General features: G+C 43.9%; 1 protein-coding gene across 7 annotated transcripts in view; it reads right to left on the bottom strand.

The window, feature by feature from the left end:
* Positions 1-26,438, bottom strand: part of LINGO2 (leucine rich repeat and Ig domain containing 2) — a 3,618,115-nt gene that overhangs the window by 1,363,655 nt on the left and 2,228,022 nt on the right. For all 7 annotated transcript variants that reach the window (XM_069240594.1, XM_069240603.1, XM_069240567.1 and 4 more), the window contains one exon: positions 3,668-3,729. The gene's annotated coding sequence lies outside the window, so the exon portion shown is untranslated. The remainder of the gene's footprint in view (positions 1-3,667; positions 3,730-26,438) is intronic.

Here is a 26,438-nt window from a genome sequence, read left to right as displayed (position 1 = left end):
CTAATTCATTCCACAGGTATATTTAAAAATTGATATTGCAAAACATTTGCCACAAAGTATGATTTTCATATAAATGAATAGTCTCTGCGTACATTGCAGCATATAGTTTATAAAAGCTATGTTAAAATGAAATATGTGCAATTCTTAACACAACATTTCATCTGTTCCATTTGGTAATGTTTCCTAAATAGTGTTTGGTTACTTTTTACATTTCACTGCATAGCACTAGGTTTGATGCAGTGCAATGTGACAGTAAGAGGTCTCACAGGTGATGATTCATGCACAGAAGCTGCAGCTGCATCACATAAACATTAAGAAAATACATGCTGTCTTCTTGCCTCAAGTAAGCTATTGTGTCATTTTATCAGTATAATTTTGAAAACCCATCCAGTTTTAATGAACACAAAATACACCACATCCAAGTACCCACCACATGCATAAACACCATATTTATACCCTTACACAGAACACATAGGCACATTAATACCAGGCTCAAACGAATGCTACACACAGAAACACCTACACCAGAATGGCCATGCCACACACATAAGTAAATCACCACAGGCATGAATCCAAATACAATATTCACTCAAACTGCACATGCACCTGTGTAGATCCTATATACTAGAGATGCATAAGCACAGACTTTCACTATTCACAAACAGAGCCCCAGAAACTGCAAGCCCCACAAGCTCTCAGTGCATCTCTCCCCTTAGCTGAATCTGACTAGAAAATATATATCTCACAATGGCCAATGAATGATGAAATGAAGTCCAACTGCCTAAAATTAAACACTGAGAAGACTAAAGTTATGATCTTTGGGGAGAGATTTTTTCTGAGTGACTACACTGGTGACCAACAGAGCTGGGACCTACTCCCAGGCGCATCACCCATGGCAAGAACCTCAGGACCGTCCACGACTACAAACTCAACATGACAGCCCAAGTCAGAGCTGTCACTACCTCATGGTTCCACAAGCTGAAGACATATCTCACCTCACCTCAAGGAGCTACTTGTGAACAGGTGCATAATTATGCTGAAGCTTTTCCAGTACTTCATTAAATGCATTTATCTGCAGTTGTTATAGGGACTATAAATGCAGCCTGTGAGAGCACCTTTTCAACACAATCTCCTGCCCTTTCACTTTTCTGTCTCACAATGAGTGGACACAGAATTTGACCAGTTTAGCGCATGAGAAGGAGCTCACAGCAACTGTGTATATGGATGAGTTTGTAAGAGAGTTTTCAAAGAACTACAGGGCTTGTATGACAGGGAGCACTATCCCTGTTTGCATCACTGATCACCTTTAAAAACATGTGCTGGGCACAAACAGAGGCAGTGCACCCTGCCACTATTAATGCCTTCACCATCTCTTGGGACAGCACTTTAAGTGACATACTGAATTGCTTTTTATAAGTATAGAAATCATGTGTTTCACAATGCAGGCAGCATTATGCCTGCAATTTAAAGGGAGGTGAGAGATCCCATTGCACCGCCCTACAAGGTGATGTCTGTGGGGCCAATGGCAGCCCCCTTGGAGCCCTACAGAATGCTGGTTTAAGAAGGCACACAGACTGTGCACCACCTTTTTGTGGCATGTGTGTGTGCATCCTGAAGGTTTTTTTGTTCCTGCGCCTACATCCATGATATGGGGCAGACGCAGAGGCTAAATTATTCCCTCATATGCATGGGGCATGCTTCAATCAAGATGAGGGCATTCGCTCACTTCACAAGTGTGCCAGCGCTTTCAAGATTACAGAAGGGGCTCCACAAGTGCCCCCCTTCTGTGATACCATAGTGACTCAGGGGTGCTCAACCTGGGGCTAACTGTGTGATATGCCCCAGACATTTACCCCTTTGATTGCAATTACCATTTTACAATTGCCTGGCATGAAAATTGCTCTCAAGTATCAAGAATACTGCTTTCTTTTGTTCCAACTGTATTGCTGTTTTTTAAACTTTTTTATCATTGAAAGCAAAAGAATAACATGAAAATAAACAGGTACAAAGATTACAGTGTGCAGAGAAATAGGTGCTGAGCAAATTGCAAGGAGTAAATAGCCAGTCTTCCTAGTACAAAAATGCAAAGGCTTGGGTGTGGTTACAGGGACCTCTTTAAACTTCAACTACTATTACAATCTGCTTGGTTTCCAGGTGCTTTTATTGAAGCCTGGCCTGCTGTAAATAATGAGGATTGGGCCTGACAAGTATATACATCAGCTTTTACTCTCAAATAACTCTCCACGTTGTCTGCATGATTGTTTGGAAGAATATATAATGTAAACCTAGTACTTGTAGGCTACCTCGAGAATTGTCAAAAATTGGGCACACACTGTCCAATCCGAGCACACCCTTGACCGGTCCAGATATAAATTCCTGGAACCTGGCCTGATACTGAAAGAGAAGGCTGCTTCATAAATACACAGATTTCTTGTACACAGTTTGGGCCGGTAAGGTGAATGGGTAAAAGTCTGCGTCAAATCCATTAAGCCACATAAGATGATTGAATAGACACTGTTGTCCGATATAGAGGAATGAGAGGGAGGCACACTGTACAGTCATAACGATTGATTCATAAGGATAAACTTACACTTTTTAAGTTTACTATTTTTTTGGTATTCAAAAACTACTAGTTAATAGTAATTTTACGACTGGGAAGACTAGCACTCAGGACGTGGTGAGTTCTCAGCCCTGACGGTGGACAGTGGGGGCTCCTCTGTTTGGGCGGAGGATCGTTGCCCTTCTGCCAGCAGCGGCAGCTGCGAAAGCTTTACCAGAAAACCATGGGGTGATGTGCACTGAGGGGAGTGCTGTACTCCCACTCAGAGGGCGTGTGTGTTTGGACGGCATCTCAGGCCGGCCAAACATACATGCGCACAGGGCTCTCTCCAGCCCATCACGATTGTTGGGCTGGAGAGAGCCTGCACAGGCTCCTAGTCTGCCTGGGAGCATTCAACCTGGGAGCTCGCAGCCAATCCTGATGCTTCTCTGAGCAGCATCAGGATTCGCACAGGGCAGGCTGGGAGCCTGTGCCTGCAGCGCCAGTGAGGAAGCAGCGGAGCGTGGCACCGGAGAAGGTAAGTATTCTTTTTTAATTTAATATTTATTTCCTCCCGATACCCCCGTGCGCCACCCTAGCTCTTACGAACCTGCGAGCCCCTACTGGCTGTGGGTCTCTGCAGTCATAAAATTACTCTTAAATTGTAGTTCGTCACTACCAAAAAATAGTAAACTTACATAAAAGTGTACGTTTACACTTGTGAAACAAGTGAATAGAGCCTAATCTTCACATATGGTTGTAGGTGGTGGGCACTGACACTTATTTTTGAACACCAGGATGTATTTATCATAATAAGGCTGACCAAGAGAAAGACAGAAGAGGGATCAAGAAAGAGAAAAAGAAAGGTAGGACAACAAGGAAAAGTAAGAGAGATGGGATGATAAGAAACGTGCACGGGTAAGAAAAAGGGTTAGGAAGAGGAGGGAAGCAGAAGGGGGCATGTGGCGGAATCACTGCTATGCAGCCTTAGTATTCAGCAACCCTGGCCTTCCCCAGTGCTGGCGCTGGGCTCCTAAGAAAATCTTTGGGCCTCTGCGGTTATGTGTTTTCAAATTGTGCACCGAGGTCGTTCAGGAAAATAACGGATGTGTTTTTTCTGTGACTCACCTAGCAAGAATCTTGTGTCGATCATGCTGCTGGGTTTTCTTTCAGTAATCAGGGCTGGATGCCTATATAATAAAAAGAAAAACATAACATTTCAAAAGAGACAGTCATTGCTCTTGTTCTGGCAAATGCAGTGCACTCATGTTTCATCTCACGCCACAGAACCACGCCATTGACACTGACCTACATGCGTCACAGGCTTACCCAATCATTAACAAGTGCCTCTGAAAGTGAGAGACCCACCCTCCTGTAACAATGACCCTCTATAGATAAGAAAAAACAAATTGATGGGGCTGGACATGACTGTGGATCACGTCAATCCCTTTGAAGTGTCTTTTGAGTGAACATATTCTGAAATGTGCAGAATGTGCTAGTTATCGCCTGCTCGCAGTAAAGTTATTAATATCAGCTAAATAGTTAAATTAAGGTTAGTTAGTTGATGTCAGCTAAATAGTTACATTAGGGTCAGTTAGTTAATGACAGATACACAGTTAAATTAGTTTCAACGAGTTAAATTCGTGTGAGGTAAATATTTAAACTAATAGCAGAGAGCTTTTGCTCGTGGGTAGTACGTGTTCCAATACAGTATTCAGGACATGTCACAGTTTCCCAGGAGACTGCAGTAGAACGCTGCAATGATACAAAATGTGAGCTTGTTGTTCCTAACACTCCACTTTACAAGCTCTGTTTTTTGTGTATAAGCGGGATTCTTTTAAATGCAAGACATTAAGGGAAGGGGCGTACTGGCGGGCCTCATCCTTTGGGGGCCTCATTCAGTTTAAGGCCTGTAAATATCTACTAGACGTTTGGGGGGGAACATCGCATTACACCACTGCTGCGGGAATCCTCATAGCTTTCATATTGTACCTCAGTGGGTTTTGGAGTAAATAATCGCAGCACGTGGGCTAGTGGGAAGCCGGAAGGAGGCTGTGGGCATTGAAGACTAGCAATTTCATCCGTGCCACATAATGGTTGTGCTCAGCGGAATTTCACTATTAATCCGCCACAAGCATTTTGGTCCACAGGGAATGAACCAATCCTAAAATGGGTTGAGTGGAAAGACTATTTTTTAAATTATATGTATGCCATAGATGAAGGGAATAAAATGATATCTGAACAGAAAAAAATAATTCTTCTGCACTTGTTAGGTCCTCTTGGCCTAAAAACGTACAACAAAATGCCAAACAGTCCTGCTAGTGGGGATTTGAATGTGTTTAATGCTGCTCTACAGGAGCCTGATAAATATCGACTTGGCAACGGAAAGATTAGTCTATGTATAGACTTGCGTCATTTCAACAATAACATTGTTATTGATCATTTTCCATTACCTAGGATCACAGAAATGGTCTCAAGTCTTCAGGGGGCAAAATGGTTCTCAACCATCGACTTATCTGCAGCATATCACCAAGTTTCACTCTCCCCTAGGGCAAGGAAACTCACAGCCTTCATAACACCTTTTGGATGCTTCCAATTTAAAAGGATGCGGCTTGGCCTAGCATTTGCTGCTGCTGTGTTTCAGCGTTTAATGCATAAGCTTTTTGGGAAAGTGAAGGGTGTGATGTTCTTTGAGGACGATATATTGGTGTTTGGGGAGAACAGGGAAGCACCTGATGAGCGATTACAGAAAGTGCTGAGTGTTAGAGGACAAGGGATTAACAGTGGAATTGAGTAAAGTGTAAATTCGCTGAAAGGAGTGTGAATTATCTAGGACATGAAATCAGTGATGAAGAAGTGAAACCAAATCATCTTTGATTGACGCCATTGTTGGCGCACCATCACCTATCAACAAAGATGATGTTAGGTCATTCCTGGGAATGGCTGAATATTGTGTAAAATTCACTCAAAGTTTTGCAGAAAAGCTTTCTAACATAATGACTTTTACTAAACAAAGAATGTGATATTTGTATGGACTTCAGAATGTGAGGAAGAACTTGTGAGAATTAAGAAAGAACTAAGGGCCAGATGTAAGAAACAGTTTGCACGTCGCAAACAGCGAATTTTGCTGTTTGCGACGTGCAAACTGCACTTTGCAATGCATAAAACCCCTTTTGCGATTCGGTAACCTGGTTACTGAATCGCAAAACGGGTTTGCGAGTCGCAATTAGGAAGGGGAGTCCCCTTCCTAATTGCGAGTCGCAGTGCAATGCCAGATTGCTTTGTGACCGCGAACGCGGTCGCAAAGCAATCTTAGTTTGCACCCATTTGAAATGGGTGGTAACCAAGTCGCAAAAGGGAAGGGGTCCCCATGGGACCCCTTACCCTTTGTGAATGGAACTGCAAACATTTTTTCAGAGCATGCAGTGGTACTATGGACCACTGCCTGCTCTGAAAAAATGAAACGAAAACCTTTCATTTTTCGTTTTCGTAATGCATCTCATTTTCCTTTAAGGAAAACGGGCTGCAGTACAAAAAAAAACCTGCTTTATTAAAAAGCAGTCACAGATATGGTGGTCTGCTGTCCACAGCAGGCCACCATCCCTGTGAATGCCGCCACTCGCAAGGGGGTCACAAATTGCGACCCACCTCATTAATATTAATGAGGTGGGCCTTTGCAGGCAGTGCAGCATGAGAGTCAGAGGCTGCAGATTAGACCATTGGAAAGTAGACAGCAGTGGGCATATATCAGTGTTTACAGCCCGCTGCTATTCCGTTGTCTTCAATGAAGCTGTTAATATTCCAGTGTTGAAATACTTTTTTAAATTATAGTCAGGTAAGTATTCATGACACAACTAGTACCTGTGATGCTATGGTGAAAGTGTCACTAGGCAGTATTAAATCAGAGATTAACTGATTTGCTCAAAATTTACACCATAAAACAGACACATATGTGGTACTATTAGCAGCAGTGATCAGTATGCAATATTTTATGAATCGTGGAAAGGTTGGAAACCACAATACCACAGTAGTGCCTAACATATGGTTTTGCACTTCCCCAAATTCAAGTAACCATTACAATTAATAACTGTAAAAAGGTGAAAGACAGTGGTCATTTGATTGTGTGGGGTTTCAAGCTCCATCTACGTTTGGAAAAACCTTGGTGATTTCTGTGGAAAAAAGTTTGCATTTTTGGTGCTTCCCGTGGGTTTAAATGGGGAACACTTAGCATTCCAGACAGAGAATAAAGAGAATAAACACATTTAGCAAATACAAATATGCAGTGGATGAATAAATCCAGCATAATAGCTTTAATGTAAAAAGATGGGTTAGGGTGTAAGTAGGCATTCAGCTATATTTTTGATTGATTTCACATGCTCTCTAAAATGAGCTGGTTGTCCGTAACTATGGTTACATTTTCTCCAGTTTTTATTCCTAAGGATATTTGCGTATTGAGCACAACACAACCCTCAAGTTACTGTACTTGTATTCCTCATGATTAAATATTTATTATCTATACGTGTGCTTTGTTCAATCAATCAATCGATATTTGTAAAGCGCGGCTACTCACCTGTGAGGGTTGTAAGGGGGTGGGGGAGGAGGGGAGGTGCCTCATCCGAAGAGCCACGTCTTGAGGTTCTTCCTGAAGATGGTAAGCGATGGGCTTTGTCTGAGTTGCAGGGGGAGGTTGTTCCAGCTCTTCGCTGCAGTGTAGGCAAAAGATGGTCCTATGGCGGGGGTTTTGCGAATTCGAGGGATGGAGGCCAGGGCCATCTGGGCAGAGCGGAGGGATCTGGCAGGGGTGTGGAAGGAGATGCAGTTGTACAGGTAGGCTGGTCCTGTGCTGTGTATGGCCTTGTACGTGTTGGTGAGCACTTGAAGGTGATTCGCTTCTCAACCGGTAGCCAGTGGAGGGTCCACAGGTGTTGGGAGATGTGTTCTTGGTGAGGGAGGTCCAGAATGAGTCTGGCGCCGGCGTTCTGGATGAGTTGAAGTTTTTAGATGTTCCTAGTTGAGGTGCCGGCATAGAAGGCATTGCCATAGTTGAGCTTGCTCGTGACTAAGAGGTGGGTGACTATCCTGCAACAGTCTGCTGAGATCCATCTGAAGATCTTCCGGAGTTTGTGGAGTGTGTGCCAGCAGGAGGAGGTGACAGAGTTTACCTGACGGGCCATGGATAGGGAGGAGCTGAGGCTGATTTCTAAGTTGCGGGCATGCTCGGTCGGCGCGGGGACGCTGAGGGATGTGGGCCACCATGAGTCATCCCAAGCTGAGGTGACGTTTCCAAAGATGATGAGCTCCGTCTTGTTGAAGTTGAACTTGAGGCAGCTTTCTCTCATCCAAGTGGCGACGGCTTCCATTCCAGCATGAAATGATGAGTTATGTGTCATCGCCATATGACATGATGTTCATACCGTGGCTTCTGACTATGGCAGCAAGAGGGGCCATTTATACGTTGAACAGTGTGGGACTCAGTGAGGATCCTTGGGGTTGACTCCTGTGGGTCTGGAGGTGTAGGGCGGGGCTGACCCTCTGCGTCCTCCGCGGATTCCTATGTCATGGAGGCCAGTGTGCAGAGTGCTGTGGGAGACCGTGTTGAAAGCTACTGAGAGGTCGAGGGGCATGAGTGCTATGATTTGGCTGCGCTCTAGGAGTAATAGGATGCGGTCAGTGGCTGAGAGGAGTGCTGCCTCCATGCTGTGATTGCTGCGGAAGATGGACTGGAAGCTGTCCAGGGAGTTGATGGCCTCAATGAAATTCCTTAGTTGTGCGATGATTACTTTCTTTAGTACTTTGGTGGGGTAAGGTAGCAGCGAGATGGGCTGGAAATTCTTCAGTTCTGATGAGTCAGCCGAAGGTTTCTTCAGGAGAGGGCATATTTAATTGTATTTCCGGTCCTCAGGGAAGCTGCCCATTGTGATGGAGCAGTTGATTGTGTTACGTAGCTAGAGGGTGAAGGATGCGCAGACTCTGATGTAGATGTGGTACGGGCAGGGGTCCGAAGGGGCTCCGGAGTGGGTGATGTTCATGATGTTGACTGGTTCCTCTGTGGTGAGCGTGGACCAGTCGTGGATGGTCAGAGCAGGTTCTGAGGGGGGAGGTTTGATCACAGGTTCCGGTGACAGGTGACAGAAAGCTGTCGTAGATGTCCTGGATCTTGTGGTGGAAAAAGGAAGCAAGTTTGTCGCAGAGGTCCTGTGACGAGGGATGCTGGTGGCTTCGGAGGGGGAACCTGTGAACTTGTTAATCCCTCCACTTTCAAGGCGCCTGTATAAGCTAATTTCCAACATTTACCTACTGGAAAAGTAGGAACCAATATGTCACCAGCATCACAACAGACTCAAGTAAATTTATGGAGGGAATTCCGAGATGACATTAGGATGAGGACGTAGTCATCAATGATTGAAAGTCTTTTCAATGGACACCTGGGATATAGATCAGATAACTGAATAGATTAATGCCATGTTCACCCTTATTAATATGCTGATGAAGATGTGCGAAGTATTTTGGCTGTGTATGATTGATTCAACTTTTTTTTAAATTAATTTTCCTAATTGAGTTACAGATGCTAGCAATGAGTCAATGCTCAATACGTTTATACAGTGGTACCCAGCACAACATAAAGTAACATAGCAGAAATGCTTCAAACAAAAGAAAAGAAAAAGGAAACTAAAATATCAAACATCAGAGAAGAAGCTATCCCACATATTCTTGCGCCTTGATGTCTTTAGCTCTAGATAAATCTCCTTCAGGTACAAACATTTGTCACAACAAAAACTACGAATCTGAAATGGAGGGGGGTTTGGGATGGATCCAAGCTCTGGCAATGCAAAGTTTGGCAATAACTAACACAGTTGTAATCACCGCTGAGTATCTGGGGTTAATAGCATATTTATGAGCCACCATAGTATCTTTACCAGACAAAGGCACATCATACTCCAAGAGAGAAGAGAGATGCAGCACAATCCCAGCCCAAAAATGTTTTAACATAGGATAACCGGCAAACACATGAACAATATCAGCTGGGTACACACTGCCCTTGGGGCAACTTGTCTTGTTATTAGGGTAATTCCCCACACATGTTCAGATTTGTTTGGAGTGTAATAAAGCACACATATATTTTTAAATTGCTGCAGTTTAAGATTGCCTGAAGAAACCAAGCAGTTGACACGCAGTTGACAATATTGAATGCTTTAGTTATATAATCAGCTAGGATAGCCATATCAAGCGGGCAACTCCTCTTATGCGCAAGCATTGGCCAGTCACCATGCCTGTAGGCGGCACATAAGATCTTCTAAATGATTCTGATTGATAACTTGCCAGTGGTTGTAAAAAAGTACTTCAATACATCTGTGCCCTCCACATCGGCTAGACAAAACTGTTTACATAAAAGAAAGTTCTGAATCTGTAGGTATTTGGAGAAGGACTGTTGTGGAAGGTCGAAGCAAGATTGAAGAAACAAAAAAAGTGTAGAATCCAGATATATCAAAGAGCTGACCCAGCTTTTTTAAGCCAGATTAGAACCACTGCCTGACCACCTTGTCATGAAATATGGGTGTAAAATCGGGTTTACCCCAATATGGTATGTATGATTGTATAGATGGAACAGCATATTTAGCGCAAACTTCCCCCCAGATCTGGTGAATGTCAATGATCTTAAACCGAACCCGTTTAAAGCAATTTGGATCAGACCATTTGCAAAGATATAGCCTAAAATCCAATCCCAAAGACAAGTGATAACCCAATACTAAATAGTCAGGGTCATGATATTGAAGCAAATTCACTGAAGTTTAATTTAGTGTAAAGCCTGTCTAGCACCCTTGTAGGTCCAGATAAGGCTGCCTAGCACCACCTCAAGGTGCTTATAAAATGATCTGGGACTCACAGCGAAATTGCCCAAAAGAGATAAAGACGTTTGGGGAGGATGTTCATCTTGACAATGTTACAACACCCTATTAAGTTAAGTGGGAGACAGTTCTATGACCGCAACATGGTACTAACAGACTGTAAAAGAAACTCATAGTTTAAATCTACAATGCAATCAACGTTGGCACAGATCTTACCACATTGGTAGGTAATTAATGGGGTAGTTCCAGGCATAGTGTGCTCAGTGAGTGTGGAAGTTAAGTCAAACAAAAACAGTGTCTTCAAGAGTATGAGTTTATAGCCGGAAACCACTCCAAAACTATCCACCTCTGCTGAAGTTTGGACAATAGCTTTGAAGGGACCAGATGAGCATACTGCAACATCATTTGCTTATGTGCTTATTTTCAATTCTACCCCAGAATTTACAATCGGCTAGATCAGAGGATTAGAAATGAGTAATCAACGATAGAGTTCTATATAGAGGGTGAACAATAACATGGATAGAGGGCAGCCCTGTCACGTGCCCCTATAAATACAGAAAAGTGGTGAGCTATAATCATCCAGGATTAATATAGCCATGGAGTTCTTGTACAAAGCCCTGACCCAAGAGAGAATTCAATGACTGATGTCAACCACACACATGACTGGCCAGAGGAAAGCCCAAGAGACCCAATCAAAGGACTTCTCTGCATGCAATAATATCATGCCCATCCTGCTGGCAGTTTCTCTGGCCACATCAAACATGGCAACTGCTGATTTCGTATGGCTGCTGGTATCTCTACTAGACACAATATGTTTGAGCAGGGGGGGCAGTGTGGCAACAAGAAATGTATCAAAATGATTGGCTTCAAAATTAATAAGAGAAATAGGTTGATATGATCCCATTCCTTTCGGAGGCTTATCCTTCTTAAGGAAGACTATAATTTTAGTAGACTTCCAGGAGTCTGGAGCCTCACTAACCCATCAATTTAAGACACCAGGCTCATATAAAGGAGAAGAAGTGTCTGCTAAACATTTTATAAAACTCCAAGGGGATGGTATCTTCTCCGCTGCTTTACGAGAGGGCATGGATTTAATTGCAAACTTAAGTTCTTGAATAGTAATGTCCTCTTACAATCATAACATCTGATTGTCCTCCAGATGGGGCAGGCTTGCACTCTGCATATATTCATCAATTGAGGACTGTATAGTTTGCGCTGACTGACCATAAATATCTTTATGAAAGTCACCTTACTGATTACTTATAGCTTGAATGCCATAGTGAAGGGTGGCATCCTTGACCTTAACACATTTGATAGCATTCCTGGGCCTTTTTTCTGTCATCAAAAAGTCCAACCCCTGACCAGTCTGTTCCCCATATTCATATTGAAGGGCCATATTGTTATGGAAATTGACCGCCACCTTCTCCCGGAGGCCACAGTCGAGAGTGCATTGAAGATTCATTAAGTCTAAGTAGATCAAATGCTCACTCATGTCTTCATCCCTGACAGCTTCAGCATGTTGAGCTTCTATCTCCAACAGTTGCAAACAGAGCATAGAGACATCAGCTCTCTCATGTTTATTTGCCTCAAAAACAAACTGGAGAGTGCCCTGCAGTACAAAGGCCTTTATTGTATTCCATACAACAAGCAGTGGGGCACATTCCGGACTAACCACTACAAAACCCCTTAACTGATCCATTAAACAAACTCTATAATCAGGGTTAGAAAGAAGTGAATGGGGAAAGGTGAAGCAGCACCCTTCTGCACTAAAACTGGATAGCTGCACTGTTAACAGGACTGAATTATGATCTGAGGTAATTTTGGGACATACCTCCAAAGTAGCATATCGAATCAGCTACTAAGTCAAAAATTCATGTCAATTCTGGAGTATTGTCTATGTGGTGACTGGAAAAATGTAAAGCCAGAGCTCGCGGGATAAAGAGTCTTCCATACACCTACCAAGCCATGTACCACAGTACCTCAAGAATCGAGGTCCTTGTTTTAACCATACATGGATGAGGGTTACAATTGGTGGTATCAACAGAGTCCTTAATAACACAGCGAAACTCACCAAAAGGTAGCAGATTCCCCAACCAACCAAAAAGATCAGGGTTTATCTGATCAAACAGCCCACGGCCATTGACATTCGAGTCATATAAGGCACAGATAGTGAATTTCCCAGTAAGGACCAGTCAATGAGCAATCTCCCACCTAGCTCTGGAATCAAAGGCAGTTTTAAGAACAGTGTGATCCAGATGGTTTGAACATTGTATGGTGATCCCATGGATACAGGACATTTGGCTAGTGCTTACAACCGTATTATATACCATCTGCCCCAGGAGAGATCAGTCATTTGTAGGTAAGATGTCTTTCGATTAAACACACTATGTGGGGTTAATAAGCAAAAAGTTTCTCCTTAGCCATCTGACGCAAGGGGCAAATAAAACCAGCTACATTCACACATTAACTTAATTGAGCCACAATACGTTTACCACCAGAAAAGCCAATTTCTACTAAGTTCAATAGGTATTCAAATGTAACACTGATAAAAAAAGAAAGCTGTGAAAACTGCTACTCATTTTTCCATAATGTCCCCCAAAAAAACACCCAAAACCCACACATAGTAATGATGCCAAAGTCCAACACCATCCAAGACACCCCCACACACACACAACTAATGGGGGAAAAACCATTCCACCCCTTAGGCTTGTCAGATCATCATAACAGCCAATAATGTGTTCAGAAAAGAAAAAAAGATCCTTCCTGCAACCCATCTACTACCAGCCACTACCACCCATAACCGGAATAGAGAAATTTCAAATGAAGAGGGGAAAAAGAGGGAAAGCAAGTGTTCACCATTAGTACCATGAGCAGTGTTATATATAGAGAGACTTTAATGACAAGCAAACAACACATTCACACAATTACGCAAATATTCAGACAGTGTACAGTTAGCCAACTGGAGCTGTCCACCAATCCCTGTATGTTTTCTGTTATCCTTTCCTTGCCATAACCTAAGAACCCTGACTGTATCTGCTTCTTAGTGACAAAACAGCACTTGACCACCTCTCATAATTTTCAGCCTGAAGGGTTCTTGTAGAAAACCCTGAACTCCCACAACTCCTAAGCAATCAATCAATTTTCTGAGCTTTCACTGGCAATAATTGATTAATTTGCAAAGATCCAACCTCACACAGAAAGACAGAGCATCAACTGAGATTGGCACAGAAGGGCAAGCCTTTAAGTAAATTGCCTGTCTCAATAAAAAATGTGCCTATTGTTAAACCTGCCATCCTTGGTGTGGTTTCTCCTAAAGTTTCTGCCCTGTTTTGCTGACCTTGTTTTTGCTGGCTTTAGGACTCTGCACTTTACCACTGCTAACCAGTGCTAAAGTGCATGTGTCCTCTGCTTAAAACATGGTGACATTGGCTTATCCTCAATTGGCATATTTAATTTACTTGTAAGTCCTTGTAAAGTGCACTACATGTGCCAAGGTGCTGTTGATTAAATGCTACTAGTGGACCTACAGCCCTGATTGTGCCACCTACTTCAGTAGCCCTTTAAAACTAACTCAGGCCTGCCACTGCTGAGCCTGTGTGTGCAATTTTAAACCGCCATATCCACCTGGTGAGTTAACCCTCTCGCCAGGCCCAGGCTTTTTCATATATATAGGTCACGGTTAAGGTAGGCCCTGGACTACCCCAAAGGCAGGGTGTAGTCTATTTAAAGATGTGGCATGTACTTTTTAGTTTTACATGTCCAGGTAGTAAAAAATTCTAAGATTCATTTTTCACTACTGCAAAGCCAATCTGTCTCATAGGTTAACGTTAGGATTGCCTTATTACATTTGTAAGTGTCATTTCCAATTGGGGAAAGGTAAATATTTTGAGTTCGGTATCTCTGGACTCACAATTTAACATCATAACTTATATTAAAGTTCTATTGTAATTCAGAAGTCTGAAAATGCTATGTTTGCAAAGTAGGCATTTTCTTACCTTAACCAGTCTGTTCCTCTGCCTATTTCTAAATACATATCTGGGGTGTGTCACATCTGGGCTGTGTGCATTCCCTCAAAACAGCCAAACACAATGGGAGGTTAGGTGTGCCTGATAGGCCATTAACATCTTGATGGGATGGGAGGGAGATGATGACACTTGCACCTGAATGGGCTGTGCCTGTCCCCACAAAAAGAGCTGCATTATCCCCCCCTGTAGTGAGGCTTGAGCCAGGGCAGGATGGTCAGGTACTTTGTGCACTGCAAAGGCCCCTCTTTTTAATCAAAGCCATTTCAAAGGCATAACTGCGTATAAGTACTGGACCTCAAACCCCAACCAAATCAGTGCACTTCTGGACTGGAGGACATTCTGCCAGAAAAAAGGACTGCTGTACTGCTGAAGGGACTGTCACACTGCTGGACTTTGCTGAACTTTGCTGGGCTCCTGCTTTGCTATGCCTGCCCTGTTGCCCTCCTTGTCTTGGAGTGAGAAGGACTGGATCTGCATCTCTACATCCCCAGAACCAAAGTGACTCAACAAGCTTGATTGCTTGCCTCCTGATCTGAAGTCTCAGGAACACCAAAGCCTTCTGACAACCTTGCTGCAGCTTCTGGACTGTGTCCACTGTGAGTCCTGCCAAGTGGTGCCAGTCCAGTCTTGGACTCTTGGAAGTGGGCTTGCCAGCTGTTTCCTTCCAGAATCCACACATCATCATCATTGCACCAGCCCGAACCAACGCATCTCTCTTCAACTCCGCATTGCCATCACAGGAGACATCTCAGCAACAGCTGAGTGGCTTGATGACAACGTATCAACTGCATCTAAGGGGTTCAACACTGATGCATCTCCAATTGCACAGCTCAGAAGTGATAGGTCGCCTACACTGTCACGATGAACAACAATGCACATTGACACCACAGCTCCTCTCATGGCTACTCAATGTCAACAAAAACCCAAACCAAAGTACTGATTTCAGTGGGACAATGCTGGTCCCCATATCCGACCCACGCTCCATCGTGGTCGGTCTGACTTTTCAGATTTCACCCGGTCTATCAAAACCAGATAGTCCCGATTGGCACTTTATGCTTTTGAGCACTATATTTGCACATAGTCTTTAAAAGTTCATATCTTGACTTCTCCTTACTGGATTTTTGTCGTTTTGGTCTTATTTTGTTCATTGTGTTAAGCTCTATTGTTCTAACCTGGTGTGGATTATCTTTGTGGTGTTATCACTGTTGTACTGTTTTAAGTGTTTCAGAAATACTTTACACATGTCCTCCTAAGTTAAGCCTACCTCCTCTGTGCCAACCTATCCGAGGGTGAGCACAGGTTAATTTATGGTGTATCACTGACTTACCCTGACTGGGATTGTGGCACCTACTTGGACAACGTGCATACCTCTGCAAACTAGACACACAGTGTCTGAGCTGGTAAGCATGCTGAATTTGGAAATCCATATCACAGTCTGACAATTCTGGGAAAGCTTACATAAACAGAGACACTATAAACTTCCAGGGATCATCACCCTTCTTTCTTTCCAGAATCCCGAAAACCCTAGGGTTATTACGCCGTTGACAATTCTCAAGGTCTTCAACCTTAGAATGAACCTGAGTGAGCTGTGCCTGATGTTCTCTGATGACCCTCGCCGAAGAAGATTCGACCTCTTCTGTATCAGCAACTTTTTGTTGCAACCTGAGAAGCAAGTACCGAAACCTTCCCTGCTATCACAACCAATGATTGCCGCAGCTCAAGATTATCAGCTCGGGCCTGTGCATATGTTGGAGTGCCTCAGAACATTAAACTTGCATCAGCTGAATTACTGTTGAAAGAGTGGAATCTGGCTCAAGAGCTGGGGACAAAACAGTAGCTGTTGGGCTGGTAATAGATACACCAATGCCCACTGTCTACCTGGCAGACCTTTACTATTAGGAGGAGGGTCAGAATAGTTAGTTGATGGTTTAACTGAGCTAGTGGCTGAGCCCGGGATCTCCACTGGAGAGGCTGTAGCCCTAGTGGGTCCCGCTTAAGGACTATCTCATTGGTTAAGCGAAGCAATGTCTTGGATGTTTGACTCAGTATCCTGTTCCTTTTCACCTGGATGACTGACAGATACATGTTTTGCTTTTTTCAGGTTAGCACTACTGTCCACTGAGGACATTTGGCTTTTCTTTGTTTTGGAGGTAACCCACTGCCTCAAAAGGCTGCCTTTAGATCTCCCCATACAGTGAGCCTCTGCTAAATCACAGTCACTTGTTCTCTGACCTCTCGCTTAGAACTGAGCTTACAGTTGTCCATGTGATTCACTCCCCTTTTCTCCCCCTCCTGGAGCCCACCTGGGTCAGTTTGGAGAGGAACTCAACTTTGTATCAGTTACTGTGTCAACCAAGCCTGAGCAGATTCCTCCAGTACAGCGATGTGATCATTGTGGTTGATAGCCCCTAAACCATATTGATGAGCTACCAGTGCCTCCTTTTCACAAACATTAATAATGTTTATCATAGATAAAGCAGGGGCCACTAACCGATAAGCTAAGTCGAATGATGAACCCAAAATCCCATTACTGCGCCCTGTTCCTTTACCTCCTTCTTCCTTAGTGGAAGAACAAGTCTTTGTAGCAGCAGCTAAAGAATTGTTAATTGCCACAATGTCACCAAAAAATACCATGGGGAGCGAGCAGTCAGTAATAAAAACAATGTTACCTTGCTCGCCAATGTCAGTTGCAAAATTGATGCATGGTAGTCGGCAGTCAAAATGTTCAGGGGCTGGCAGGTTTAGTGAAGTTGGCTTGTTTCCTCTAAGTGCCTCCAGCAACTGTGTAGTTTCAGAATAGGTCTCTGCAGGAAGTACGCCCAACTTCAAGAGGTCCCGGAACAGACTACCTCTACTATTGGAGGACAGAAGTTTGGTAACTGACTTCCCTGTTGTTGATCGTCTCCCCACCTCTTTTCATAAGTTGGAGCTGGAGCCAGTGCTGAAGTAGCCAGATTGAAACACGCTCATAGACTGACCCCGCGACTGCCGCGAGATGAGACAGCCCAAGTAGTCTTTCCAGGTGCCTTGATAGCTTCACAAGCAGTCTGTTTTCAACAAATCCTCCAAGAAGAAGTGGGAAAAGGGATTAGCCACATCAGTTGGGGGGTTCGCTGTTAGTTACATTGATTAGCTGATGCCAAAGCTCATGATGAATAGAAACTAGCAGCTGGTAGCAGAAAGACAGGGGAGAGCACACTTGCATCAGTCCCCGCCATCTTTCTTTCCCCAGCCAACCTGTGTCCACATGCTTGCATATGATTTATAGCGCACTCTCATACTACGTCTGGCAGAAAATATTTAAATAAGATGATATTCAAGCCTACGTCAGGAAGAGGGTTAGAACTGCAAACTATTGGAATGTTTTTGGAGGTTGCCACATTTAAAACAGGTGTGCTTTTGTTTACCCAGTGATTTGGATGGTGGTCTAATGAGGCAATGACGTTACCTTTTAAGGTCAGTGCTGGAGCGGAAACAGCAGTGTGCAATTTCACTTCTTACATATTACAGTGCTTATGGCACTATTTATGCTATATTTTAGGGGTATGCACTATAAACATAGAAGAAATAGCACTTTGTATGTTTGTAGTAGACGTAGGAACAAAACACTAGCATTGTAAACATCAAATGCTATCTTCCTTGTATACTTGGAGCATGACAATGGCCGTTAAAAAGCTTGCAGAAAGACTACTTTGTCTGTCAAAGAACAAAGATAAGGCTCCTACGCATGATATCATAGAATGTAAAATGTAGTCTTAGTATGTTTCAAGCACTTGGATGAGTGCTAGTGTTACTGAAGAAGGAGTACCTTCTTTGTTATAACCTCTCTGCGGAAGCCTGCACTTCCTTGGAGGCTTTTCTGATTTCTAGATAAGGCCTACAAGACTTCCCAAGCTGTCCGACTGAGAAAGACATTGGGGGTGATTCGAACTCTGGCGGGCGGCGGAGGCCGCCCACCAGAGTTCCCCCGCCAGAATACCGCACTGCGGTCATTAGACCGCTGCGGGTATTCTGGGTTTTACACTGGGCTGGCGGGCGACCGCCAAAAGGCCGCCCGCCAGCCCAGTGTAAAACTACCTTCCCACGAGGACGCCGGCTCCAAATGGAGCCGGCGGAGTGGGAAGGTGCGACGGGTGCAGTGGCACCCGTCGCGAATTTCACTGTCTGCAATGCCGACAGTGAAATTCATTGTGGGGCCCTCTTACGGGGCCCCTGCAGTGCCCATGCCATTGGCATGGGCACTGCAGGGGCCCCCAGGGGCCCCACGACACCCCATACTGCCATCCTGTTCCTGGCGGGCGAACCGCCAGGAACAGGATGGCGGTATGGGGTGTCTGAATCCCCATGGCGGCGCAGCCCGCTGCGCCGCCATGGCGGATTCAAAAGGGCAGCGGAAAACCGGCGGGAGACCGCCGGTTTTCCACTTCTGACCGCGGCCGAACCGCCGCGGTCAGAATGCCCTGCGGGGCACCGCCAGCCTGTTGGCGGTGCCCCCGTCATTTTAGCCCTGGCGGTCGTCGAATGACCCCCATAATGTGGGTTTGCCATGAACATACAGGAGCTTGCTACTTCCCCATTGCTTACCAGTGGTTGGCTTTACTGTTACTCTCTTTTGCCTATTCCTTATTTGATGGATATGCGTGTTCCAGCTTGTCATTCTTGTGTTTGTCCATCCAGTGGATCATAGCCTCTTTACCATTTATCTGATAGTGATAGACTGGCTTCTGTGCTTCCACTGCATATTTAAGGGAACTACATTTTTCTTTTTGTTTAAGCACACCATGGGAGTGCATGTGTTTTCTAACTTTCTCCCTCATGTGTCTTTCTACTGCCTCTCCACATTGCTCTCTCGTCCATGTCCTCCGCTCTACACTCACGTTGATCTCGCTCACCTGTGTTCTCCACCAACCCTCGACGTTGCTCCCATTTCCCGTTGTGTTTCCCCATTTTGCCCTATTTTGTCTCCCTAATGGTGTTTTTTTCACCGGACTGTTCTATTGCTTCCCCTAATCCTGTGGTTCCCAATCTGTGTGCCGTGGCACCCAGGTGCGCCATAAAAACTAGCCAGGGGCTCCGCGCACCAAGCACACAGTTTGGGAATCACTGCAGGGATAGTTATAAATGTCTGCTGTCACTACCTGCCCTTCCCTCCTGCTAACTGCAGTGTTAATGGATGACACTGAAAGATAAAACCATCGCTCAACTCTGAGTTATTTAACAGGTCCCCACCCTGAGCTAAACAGTTCAGTAGTGGTGCTCGAGAGAATTTTAGAAATCCCTTCATGCAATGTAACAAAACCTTTTAAGCAGTATAATTAAAATATGCATGCAAATTCTTATAACCTCGGCCTAGGTGAACAGGCAAGGAAGACTGCGTTATAAAGGCCATTAAGGGTGCATTACATTCATTTAATACACAAGCTCCAAAAATAAAATAAACGGTAAAGAAATATGCAGTATAGTGCTGTAAAGGGCATTTCTCCTGCTCAGCAAATAACACATGCTCAGGCCTTCAGGGAAGACCTGCTGTCACAGACAACTAATTCTGTCCCTTCAACGATAGGTCACAAACACTTCACTCGGAATAAGCCGCCCTAAGACAAACACTTTTGAAAAATGTGTGCAGTACAGATGCATTGTCTGTACATAGGTACCTTTATTTTCTTATGCACTTTGTTTTTCTTGTCAGCAGGGCCCCACAGATAGGCAGTTTATTACACAGCTTACACTTGTCTAAGACGAAGATCATAGGATACTCAGCCTAGTGACTGCAGTCAGACCTCGGCTGGATGCCTGCTAATGCACCACAGCACACCTTCTACAGCACTCTTCTTCCATACAAGATACATTACATAGACAGGTATAGCTGTAAACTATTGTACAGATAGACATTGTACCTTTGCGAGCCAGTAAAACAGCAATAACGTGCTTATAAATGCCAGGTAATGCATGTCAGCAGTGTCTGATCGCCTTAAAGTGTGTAAATATTACCTATTTCAGCTTTGTACATGTGATATTTAACCAACTGAAGCAGGTTGTAATAGTGCTTAATTAAAAGCCCTTATTTCAATGTGCATGAAGCAGAAAGCACATCCAGCTTTACTAGCACAGATTCTTTGTTAGAAGTAAATGAAAGGATTTGTTCTCTTATCATCTTTATCTCATTTTGTCATTCTTACTTTCATCACTTTACTAGCAACAAAGCTTCTGCTTACTCTTAATGCTATTCTTTCTTACTCCTGCAGCTATTCACTGTCAGTTACTCAGCTACATTTTCCTACTCTTAACTCTACTTCCTCCTTCTTACTCTGAATACTCCTATTCTTACTCCTACTGAGTCCCTCCCACCTGCAGCAGCAGTTCCTGCTCTAGCCTACATTTCAGCAAAGAGAAAGATGGGTGCCTCAACTGCTACAGCTTTGCAAGTGCGAGAAATGCAGGGATGGGTGCAGGGCTTGGAAAGCCATCTTAGAGGGTGCTCAGAGGTTCGCGCTGACCTTTTTTCCTATAAGGAAGACAGTGATCTGCCTGCTGCTGGAGGAAGGTTGGCTTCCTCAGCATGAGGTTCATGTCTGAGGGGATATCATCTTCTTAGTGTCCTGGCACTGAGATAGTTTGAATAGGAAGTTACTCCCATTGCATTTCAGTTATAGCTCAGCTATATATGGCATTCGGATGGCAACTGCAACAGACTTTTCTATTGACGGTCCTTCTACGAATGTAGCCAACACTGCCCTTTTCAGATTGCTGATGTTAATGCCAGAATTCCCAAGAAAATAAATGTTTAAATTGGCTGCTCAGTGGTTGTGTCATATTTGTTGCTAAGGATTGTCAGAGATATGCATTCTATTTAGTTCCGTGACATGCAGAATATGATGCAAGTTGCTGCCTTTCATGGCGGGAACGTGTGGGTTAAGGCTTCAAGGCCTGGAGTAAAAAGGAGAGGTGGTAAAGTGAGTATTTGTTTGTGATAAAGTGCTTGATTACAGCATCAGTTCAGTGGCAAAGTAGATCACAACTACGATTATAATACCTTCATCACAATCATTTTTGTGGGAGAAAAATGAAAGTACTCCCGATGCTGGGCTTACATCCTCCCACCTGCCAAAAAAGGAAACATAATGGCGAGCCACGGGCAACTGTCAATAGGTCAAGGGAGCCGGGGGTCGAAAAAGTTTGGGAAGCACATTCACATTATTATTATTTATGACCTATCTCGGATTTGTAACTAAAAGAAAAACACCTGTGTTGCATACTGGTTGAATGTATACATGCGCTTACAAATTGTATTTGTTTTGTATTGTAATCGTATTTATATAGCGCTTACTACCCCTGACCAGGCGTCAAAGTGCTTTTCCGCAAGTAACACGCTACTCCGGAACCCAACAAGAATTAGTGATGGATTAGTATCGGGAAATATGAGTACAGTTTTAGTATTATTATGAGTTAATTTGAGCCGCGGATATGAGAGTTTGTTAGTTAGATTGACTGGAGTAATGGAGGGGTGGGGGAGGAAAGAATCCAGAAGTCAAATGAGATAACAGACAGGTCATCACAATTTTTTTTTTTATTTGAGCCATGCTGTCTAGGAGCCACGATGCTGTGAGGATCTGCTCACCGCTGAAGGGCTTCAAATGTTTTTTAAAAAGCCAAATTTCATATTAGGATTTGGGTACGAAAGCAAACTATGAATATTTGCGAGTTTCATGGCTTTCTGGGTAAGACGGAAAACATTTATGAGTCAAATTCCAGCAATTTCAACCCGTCATAGCGACAAAAAAAAAGGTGATATTTTAGGTTGTGTAAAAATAGACTTCTGAAAACTAACCTTTAGCAATTCAGTAAGGATGTAGACATATATGTGGAATGACTGACAGTCATGAACACCATTCAGGGGTCTCCAGTGGTCGCATTTGCGACCCCTGGTTTGCCCCTTGAGAACCCTAGCACTGCCTTTGAGATCCCAGGCCTCAGAGGTGGCAAAATCAATGCTAGGGCAGCTCCTCTTTATCGACGCTGGGCCTGCATTTTCCTCATTTTCTGATGACCCTCCCTGGCAGCTGCGTTAAGTAAAAAATGAGTGTGTGTACATGACAGAGAGTATGTGTATCTGTGAACGTGTGAACGTATGTGTAAGTATTTGTGTGTGAGTGAGAGCAAAGTCCCAATGGAATGTAATGTGCCTTCTGCTGCCCCTAGCATTTGGGGGAATTGATGCCCATGCTGACAATAGGAAAAGTAACAGGCAATGGATGTAGCAAGCGTAAGTACCACGTGTGTTGCCATGAAATATATGGAAAGTGTTATACAAATTGGCGCAATACTAGGCCCCAGTTGAAATTAGCATTACGCTGACATAATTAGCCTAATTTCAGTCAGTCTGTTACACTTGTTACGGGAAGTTACACTATTACGCCACATTGTGTAATTACCTTAACTCACAGTAAACAGTTACCATGAATGTGCTGATCATGATAAACATTTACTGTGACCACTGGGAAAACAAGAGCATGACCAGCTGTTATCCAGAGACTTTCTGTGTTTTGGGGACATTTTTTTGCGAGAAATGCATCTTTGCATCCACTTTGGATAGAAGGACGCATTCAGCATCACACGTAGAAGAAGCAAAATGCCATGGAAGATTGTTTACGTGCAGGAAGGGACACCTTCCTGCACAAAAACATTATTCTAAATGACACTTTGGTACTTCTATGTGTGCTTCATTTTTCAGCACACATAGAAGGGCCAAATCACCAATATAGATTGTTTATGGGCTCCTTCCTGTGCATAAACAATATATCCCCTCAACACAGACGATGCCTGCGTTGGTGTTAGGCAGCTTGAGATGTGCCATTTCCCTCTAAATACAGGGCACCTCTGTGTTTCTAAAGTGGCACAGCGCCTCACTGCTATTTTTGGCGCAGCAGCGCGCTGCACACAAGTGTTTGAAATGGCCGTTATAGGTCCACACTGGCCTCTGAAGTATTTTTTTTTCATAAGATGCCCCTCCTTGGGAGTGGAGTGATGTGCAGAGGCTCGAGGCGGAAGATATTGTCTCAGTGGAAGTATAGACTCTCCACAATGCACCTAAATGAGATGTGAGATGGGCTCCAGTAAAGCAGAATTTCACAGATGAACCAAACAGAGCAAGCCCGGGGGAAATGAGATGAAGAAGGAATATGCATGATCTCATCGCTGGGAAAGAGGTCAATGAATATGCAAGTAGCAAAAAGCACAGGAAAGGAACATGGTTATAAACTAAATGACAGACAAGGTAATGACCCGGGTTTCTTCCTCCTGATATAAGAAGATTATAACAAAAATACATGTTTTGAAAATAAGAACAGGGATCAAGTCCTGTACTTCTAAAGAGCCAGGTATAACAAATTAGGTTCAGCAGAAATGACAGGAATGAAAAAACCAGCACTATCTTATCACTGGGAAAGTCGAACTGTAACAAATTCAAGTTTGCAAACGCGGTTGAAGCTTTCCCCAGGCCTGAATGTCACACGTTGATGTAATTTTGCACCAACATTACCAGATGACGTAGATTGCACTGTTGTGGTGCAATTTAACATTCTACTGGTGTAAAAAAGTTACTCGCACTGCTTTGGTCGATCCAGGTGTCCCTGGAAACATTGTGCAAAATAGCACCATTGCAGTTTTTGTATTCCAGAAAGAATCGCGGGTAGCACTGATCTTTGCAACTCGGCAACTTAAGTTGTATTGCCTAATAATAAGAGAACAATTTATATGCATTTTGATTAAGAAGAGAAAAATAAATATTTACGTTCATTTTTTTTCCCAGTTATGTGCAACGCAACACAACAGACTTGTAATTGCATTTCTTTCAATTCTATACATTTTTACACATTTTAATTTCCTTTATGAGACTCTTTCATCAGAATATCGAGTGCACCAAACTCAATCACTCAACACAATTTCACTTTGTTCATCCTCTTATCGAAATAATAGACTTTTAGGGGCATATTTATTGTTAGACTTTTCATCCTTGGCGTGGTCTCCCTTAACTTTTTGCCTCTGTTTCTCAGGTTGTTAATGTGTGCTGGACTCTGATTTTGCTGTTTTTGTTACTCTGGGCACTTTACCACTGCTAACCAGTGCTAAAGTGCAAGTGTTCCTTTACAAAATGTATATGAATTGACTTCTCCATGATTGGCATATCTGATTTACTAATAAGTCCCTAGTAAAGTGCACTTGAGGTGCCAGGGCCTGTAAATCAAATGATACTAGTGGGCCTGCAGCACTGGTTGTGCCACCCACATAAGTAGCTCTGTATTCATGTCTTAGACCTGCCATTGCAGTATCTGTGTGTGCAGTTTTAACTGTAAGTTTGAAGGCCTAAACCTTCCCTTTTCTTACATGTCAGACACCCCTAAGGTAGGCCCTAGGTAGCCCCAAGTGCAGGGTGCAGGGTATGGTTAAGGTAGGACATATAGTAATGTGTTTAAATGTCCTGACAGTGAAATATTGCTAAATTTGTTGTGTAGATTCCCTTTGGAAGCGGATGGACATGTGGAGTTTGAGGTCTCTGAGCTCACAATTTAAAAATACATCTTTTAGTAAAGTTGATTTTAAGATTGTGTGTTTAAAAATGTCGCTTTTAGAAAGTGAGCATTTTCTTGCTTATAGCATTTCTGTGACTCCACCTGTTTGTGGATTCCCTGTCTGGGTCAGTTTAACAGTTGGGCTGGTTGCACCTCACACTAGACAGTGACACAAAGGGAGCTTGGGTGTAGCCTGCATATCCTAATGAGCCGTCTGTGCTAGGAGGGCGGGGAGGAGGGGTCAGTTAAACCTGAAAGGTCTGTGCCTGTCCGCACAAAATGCAGTCTCCGACCCCCTGGTGAGTGTCTGGGGCCCGGCCTGGGCAAGGCAGAATTCACATTCAAAAGAGACTTTACTTTGAAGTAGGCCTACTTCAAAGGAGAAATTGGGTATAAGAAGGGTACCTAAAACCACAGACATTAGGTCACTTCTGGACATCAAGAGGAACCTCTGCCTGGAGAAGAGCTGAAGAGCTGAGGAGAAGTGCTTCCCTGCCTGTGACTGTGCTTTGTGGAGCTATCCTGCAGTTTCTGCTTGTGCCTGTGCAAGGGGACAAAGACTGGACTTTGTGGTATATTCCTGCTTGAGAAGGACTCTCCAAGGGCTTGGACTGAGCTTGCCCCCTGTACTGAAGTCTCAGGGCCATCGAAGATTTCCCTTACCAGGCACCTGGACTCTCTGCTGAGACTCCTGCCCTGACAAGTGGTGCCCTATCCAGTCCCTGGGCCATTGAAAGGAAAAGCTTGTGAAAACTCAAGGACATCGACTTCGGATGACTCCGGACCGACGCCGCTGCTGAATCCAGTGACGCCGCCTGCACCCAACTCTGTGATCTTTGCTGGAATGCGACGACCTTTGCAGGCCCGACACTGCTCCAGCCCCACCAAAGTCCGAGACTTTATTGAATTCACCGCGCCGTGACCGACGCAGTTCGAAGTGCGCAGATTCAACGTTTCGCACAGATGCCGCGATCCCCGAATTCACGCATCGGCTTGTTTCCATTCTTCACCAAAGTACTGTACCTGGGGGTCTATGTGACTCCGTGGCCGGCGCCGCTGGTGTCGGATTGTTGGGAACGATTCCGTCACGACGCCGTGTTAACACCTCATCGAAGCATTTTGTGTTTCTAAGTGCTATTTTTGATTTTAATCTTTAAAAAAATCATAACTTGACTAGTGTATTGTGGATTTTGGTTGATTTGGCCTTTTTTTGTTTAGATAAATATTTCCTATTTTTCCAAACCTGTGTTTTGTCATTTTGTAGTGTTTTCATTAAGTTACTGTGTGTGTTGGTACAAATACTTTACACCTAGCACTCTGAAGTTAAGCCTACTGCTCTGCCAAGCTACCAAGGGGATAAGTAGGGGTTAGCTGAAGGGGATTCTCTTTTACCCTGACTAAAGTGAGGGTCCTTGCTTGAACAGGGGGTAACCTTACTGTCAACCAAAGACCCCATTTC

This window comes from Pleurodeles waltl, chromosome 1_2, assembly GCF_031143425.1.
Source record: "Pleurodeles waltl isolate 20211129_DDA chromosome 1_2, aPleWal1.hap1.20221129, whole genome shotgun sequence".
Lineage (NCBI taxonomy): Eukaryota > Metazoa > Chordata > Amphibia > Caudata > Salamandridae > Pleurodeles > Pleurodeles waltl.
This window is presented reverse-complemented; position numbering and strand designations above follow the sequence as displayed.